Source organism: Chelonia mydas, chromosome 1 (genome assembly GCF_015237465.2).
Source record: "Chelonia mydas isolate rCheMyd1 chromosome 1, rCheMyd1.pri.v2, whole genome shotgun sequence".
Taxonomy (NCBI): Eukaryota; Metazoa; Chordata; order Testudines; family Cheloniidae; genus Chelonia; species Chelonia mydas.
The window spans coordinates 165,823,102-165,828,950 of NC_057849.1; the positions used below are offsets into that span (position 1 = coordinate 165,823,102).

Here is a 5,849-nt window from a genome sequence, read left to right on the forward strand (position 1 = left end):
TAAGCCATACGGAAGCTGGCTGCAGGCGAACATGCAGAACTCCACAACCTTCCTCCTCCCCCCCAGCCCATTTCTGGACAGAATTTCAAATCCCATTCAAATTTGGCACATATGATTTTGTCTGTTTGTTGGGGGTGTACTCCCCACATTGGTTCTGAGAGGGCTGAATTAGGCCAGGTGGGCCCAATCAGCCAATTAAGCAGCAAATGAGGGAGACATAAGATGTTTGGAGGGAGCTAATTAGGAGCAAACTCACCTGTGGAGAAACAGAAGGGGGTTCTTATAAAGCCCTGTAGCTGAGAGCAGTGAGGACCTGCAGGGAAGTAGTTTGCAGTAGGTCTCTCGGCGAAGAGATGTGTGTTTGGAGACTACAGAAGCAAGTAGCCTACAACTACTACCTAGGAGGAGGAACTGGGAGGCTGGCAACCCCAGAGAGAGAAAGGAGCCAGACAGGAAACCCTCAGGAAAAGTAGCAGCAAGGTTCAGAAGGGGATAGATCTTGACTGTTGATTAGAGGGTCTCTGAACTGGAATGTGGAGTAGAGGGTGGGCCCAGGTTTTCCTAGAAGCCATTGGGGGAAGTGGCACTGGTTGGGCAGTGAATGAGAAGACTGCCTGAGTCTCTTCCAAAGAAAGGACTTTGATACCCCAGAAAGGGAAACTGCATGGTGACCTGGCCAGAGGGCTAAGTCATGAAGCCGCAGCAGCTCCTGGAGTGAGAGATGGGGTGCAAACTCAGGAAGGGGCATTAGTTCACAGAGTTAATCCCCAGAACGGCCAGGAGGAGGTGCTTATCTAGCGGTGAGTAGAGCACCTTGTGACAATCACCTATGGTGAATAGGTAATATGAATTAGTGGGGGGGGGAGCCAAAACACACTACAGTTGACCCAGACCAAAAGAGCCCAACACATCTGACTGCTAATGCTGTTTAGTAAAATTAGCCATTTGTTCTTTCAGTTATAAAGGTGAACATAGAACTATCTGGGGGCAAGCGTTTAGCCTCCAGCCCAATCATGTGAATATTTGTATACTGCATTATTTACCTACAAGTTATGTCACTAATCCTGAAAGACATAAGCACGTGAGTAGCTCCACTGAAGTCAATTGCAGGATCAGGGCCTATGGATGCAATTTCAGTCATATTTGAAGCCTATGCCTCACAGCTAGAGGTGATCAGAAACTTTTCACTGATAGTTTCCATTAGCATTTCAATATAATATGGGAGGTTTTCATGACATTTATGGTGACATTTTTCTCCTGACTAGCTAGTCACAGCTTCAAGTGTAACCCTTAGGAAACTAGCTAATACCCAGAGGGTGTTATCTGGGGACTGAGTAACTTCCATAGTTTAAGGGAGGTCACTGTGGCATGATAGGGGCCCACTTTGGAATGGTGAAGAGAAGTTTGTCCCAAACATAACTCATTTTTCCTGTGAGTAACATCTATTGTCTTGCTACCATATTCTGCCTCTTTCTGTTGCTGGTTCTTGATGGCTACATTATAGCAGGAACAAGCATGGTTCAGCAGTTGAAACCAGGGGTGACGAAGAAACCTCTTGGAATACAGAGCAGCTCAGAACCAGTAGTACGGTGAGCTGGGTGGGGGGGAGAGAGAGGCTTTTTGTTCACTGGGGTACGTACCATTTTTGTCACTCTGCAAGTGGCTACACCCTGCAAGGAGAGGAAGGGCTAGGCTAAGGAGTGAGAGGTAACAAGAGAAGGTGAGGAAGCTGATTAGCTTTGCATCAAGGTGTATTTGACCCAGGTTATTTAACTTAGCCTTCCATTAATTTAAAAAAAAAATTGGAATAGGGATAGAGAGAAATTTAAATTCCAAACAGAGCTGACACTTAATAGAACATTTAGGAGTGAGGGTCAGGGATACAGCAAAGGTCTGGGAAACACCATCTTTAGCAGTGGTCTCACTATCTCTTCTCATTTTGGTGAGTTTGTGTGTGTGTAGTTTGTTTCTTTCATGCTGAGTGGTAGTGTTGAAGCCTGAGGAGGCAAATTTTGCCCTTTCCAGGCACAGTTGCTGGTTCAGGTTGTTAGATATCTCCATTCAATATGAAGGCACCCAGGGGTACATGGGAAGATCCTATTTCAATAAATGTTCATTTCTAATGAAAAGTAATTACAGAATAGGAAGCAGTTTATTGATTGGCTAAACACTTTTGCAATATAGTTATCTTTCTGGGGACTCGTTCTCATGGAGACAAATTTCACTGAGAAAGGAAATCCGTACTTTTTACAAAGGTTGGTTATTCTTTCTTTTTCTAAAATTATTTATCCTAATCCCAGAACAGAAACCTAATTGATTCAGAAGGAAGGTAATTTATACCGAAACTTTGTGAAGTCCTGGAATGCATCAATGACATTATCTGATAATGGAATGATACATCAAGGATATTTTCAAGTTAGAGCAAGAACTAAATGGCAAGTAGTGAATTTTCTTTTCTTCCCACAGATAACAATGTTTTCATGGAATGGCATCCAGTATATCTTACTGCAGGAAGGAAGCAGACTGTTCTACAAATCTATGATAGCCCAATTACTGAAAAACATAAGAGGCATTTTGAACGCTGTAGAGTAATTTTCTCAAGTCACCTGCAAAACTTTTTTCAACTTTGTCTCTTTTTTCCAGCTTATGAGACTTATGGTCCATGACAATCCATTTCTACTTTTTTTTTTTGGTCATAACCACAGTTTTCATGTTTGTTTTTTAAAATTAAGGATAGTGGCTACGCCCTCCCTCTCTTGGAAAAAAAACATTTAAAAAACAAAGAAAAGTGGGCTGTTTTGTTATTGGGACCTAGCATATGCTTTTTAGCTTTTAGAGGGCAATTCAAAAAAGTTTTGCAGATCCTCATTAAATCCAAAGCTGTGAGGGTTCCTTCAGCTGTGGACACTTACTGGGAAATCATAATAGGTGACATTGGCCTCAGCTGGATCTTTGGCACTATATTCAGCCATGTGAAGAGACACTTCCCCCATAATGCGGTACACCAAAGCCAAAATAACATTTAAAAGCAAAGCCCAGTGAAACATTTGCTTCATGAATTTTGATTCTTTCCCCTTTTTGCACATGGAGCATCCATGAGTAAAATGCAATTTATTCAGAGATTTAATTTTTAGAATGCATTCAGTTTATTTATTATTTTATTTTATTCTCTGGATTGAATACAAATGGTTCACTGCAAGTGACTTACTCAGTATCCTAAATTTAAGTAGTGTGCATTAGGGCAGGTGTACACTTGAAACTTGCTGTGTGTTTTGGGTATCCACATGTAATGTATGTCTACATAGCCCATGGCTGGCCTGTGTCAGATGACGTGAGCCAGCTGTAGGTTTTTAGTTACAGTGCAGACATACCCTAAGCGATCCACAACAACCACGGCACAAGCAATGCATAAATACCACATTGTTATCCCACAGTTAGGTTATTCTTTTCTCTCAATATTGTGGTCATGCAGCACAGCAGTGTTTCAAAACAAGCGCTCAGCATTCTGGTCAGACATCACATGGATCATTTCTTTATTGCGTTGCAAATTGTGAGATACCTACCAGAAGGCAATGGGATTCTGGGACTTGGGGATAAACTAAAAACTCCCCTTGATGTCTCTTTCATCCCATCAGTCATCTGATTTTTACAAGCCAGCACGATTTTCAAAGTGCTCTCAGACAGCATGGAGGAAGCATTGGCAAGAATTGTAATCAATACAAATAGGCCATTGGAAGCATATCTAAACAGAACCAGGGTAATAAGAGCACCTGAGGAGGGGGAAGCTGAACTTGAGCAAACACATCTCCAAGATCTCTTTCTAGAGTGGTTTCATTCCTAGAGCACCACTTTTGAGCTCAGCCAACTAGCACTGACTGGTGGGACAGGATAGGGGTGATCAGCACTGGTGAAGAACTTCAGGATGTCAAAAGCCACTTTCCTAGAAATCTGTGTAGAATTCTTGGCAGAACTACAGCTGCAGAACACCAGCATGTGTTGGTGCATGGAGAGGCACGTGGCCATCACCAACTGGAAGTTCGCCACCTCCAATTGCCTCAAGTCAGTAGCCAGTCAGTTTGGTGTTGGTAGAGCAACCATCAGGGCTGTTGCCATGGAGGTGTGCCGTTATCAAAAAGGTACTGCTCCTCTGGATCATAAGGTCTGACAATTGACAAGAGGTTATTAATGGTTTTGCCCGGCTGTACTGAGGCCATTGAAAGGGTCTGTGTGCCTATTCTTTGCCCCCAATACCAGGCCTCAGAGTTCATCCACAGAAAGGGTCTCCATGGTGCTGCAAGGCCTGGCTGCTCACTGTCAATCAGTGTTAACATGAGATGATCTGGAAATGTCCAGGATGTCTTGGATCTTTAAAAACTCTAGACTGTTTTCTGCAATGTGAAATAGAACTTTGGCTCCCATGCTTTCTATGGACACTGATGGTGTTGCCATCCATGCTGCCATTCTGGGGGACCCTGCTTACTATCTGCATCCATGGCTTATGAAGCCTTTTGCTCGATAATAGGATGGGAGAATGGAACTGTTCGATTATACCTTGACTAGTTCTAGAATGACAGGGGAATATGCATTTGGGAGACTGAAAGGCAGAAGAAGGAATCTGGTGTCGAGGCTGGAGACTGACTAAAAGTATTTGCCTCTCATAGCTGTTTGCAGTGTTTTGCACAATACTGGTGAAATCAAAGGGGAGAGCCTTTCAGATAGATGGGAGGAGAAGGCTGGTAGACCTGCTGAATGTTTTGAACAGCCAGATAAGATTTCTCTAAGAAATGTTACAACTACTCAGGGCAGAGCCGCTGGGGTCCCCTGCCCACTGCAGCAGCATGGGGAGCTGCTAGGTAACTCCCCTGCCGCTACCGGGACTGCGTGGGGCATACCCCTTGCTGCCGACAGCTAGGAGCTTGAGGACACTGCTGCCTCAGGCAGTAGGGATACCTCACAGCTCCCTGTCACCGCGGGAGGCTGTGGAACCCTGCAGCTCCCAGCCACTAGGGGATTAAGTCCCGGAGGTCTTTGGAAGTCACAGATTTTGTGAGTTCTGTAACCTCTGTGACTAAATCGTAGTCTTAATTAGGATTACAGCACGCACATTGTGTGTGCAATGGTGCAAAGCTTTTATCATGCTTCATGTGGGGATTCTAACATGGTGCATGTATGAATCTTGTAGTGTATGTGCAGGTGGTATTTTCATGGGTTTTTTAATGAATTTGTGTACAAGACGTGCATTTTCATGAATTGTTTAATGATTGTTGCATAAATTAATGCATGGAGATTGACATTTGCAAACTGTTCTAGTTGTATGACTGAAGACATTTTCAATGAATTTTTAATAAATACACCAATTTAAACAGTGTGAATAAAATACTATTAAATATACCTAACAAAGTGAATTAAACTCATCGAAACCCCAATAAACTTATGAAATATAGTGTTCAGTCAATTTTGTGCTTTTAAAGTCACAATTTTGTGTATGTAGGTTGCTCAAAATTGCTCTCTGCATCTTGGGATGTTAGTAGAAGGGCCTTCCCCTCAATGGTGAGGGAGTTAAGGGGATCTCCCATTGTCTCTATTCTTTTGTTGTCCTGCGGCAAAGATTGCCTAGAAAATGACCTGTTTCTGGGCATTGTTGCAGTGAATGGTGTATGTCCCAGAGTGCTCCAGTATCAGGGGTAGAGGGTTGCAGGGGATTTGTAGTCTGTGATGTAGTCCTTGACTAGAAAGTCACTGTGTTCTCTACGAGTGGTGTTTGCCTCTCCATCATCACCAATAGCTGTGTATGTGAGGACCTAGCCAGTTCCACATACTTTTCTCTCCTCTGTTGTACTTTGGGAACG

The 5,849-nt window shown here is 43.3% G+C and overlaps 1 long non-coding RNA gene across 1 annotated transcript; it reads left to right on the forward strand.

Annotated features, from left to right (window-relative positions):
* The first annotated feature begins 307 nt into the window (after positions 1 to 307).
* On the forward strand, positions 308 to 5,363 carry LOC122462161. Its single transcript, XR_006284551.1, has 2 exons — positions 308 to 800; positions 2,467 to 5,363. It is a non-coding gene; the product is annotated as an uncharacterized LOC122462161 (long non-coding RNA).
* The last annotated feature ends 486 nt before the right edge of the window (positions 5,364 to 5,849 follow it).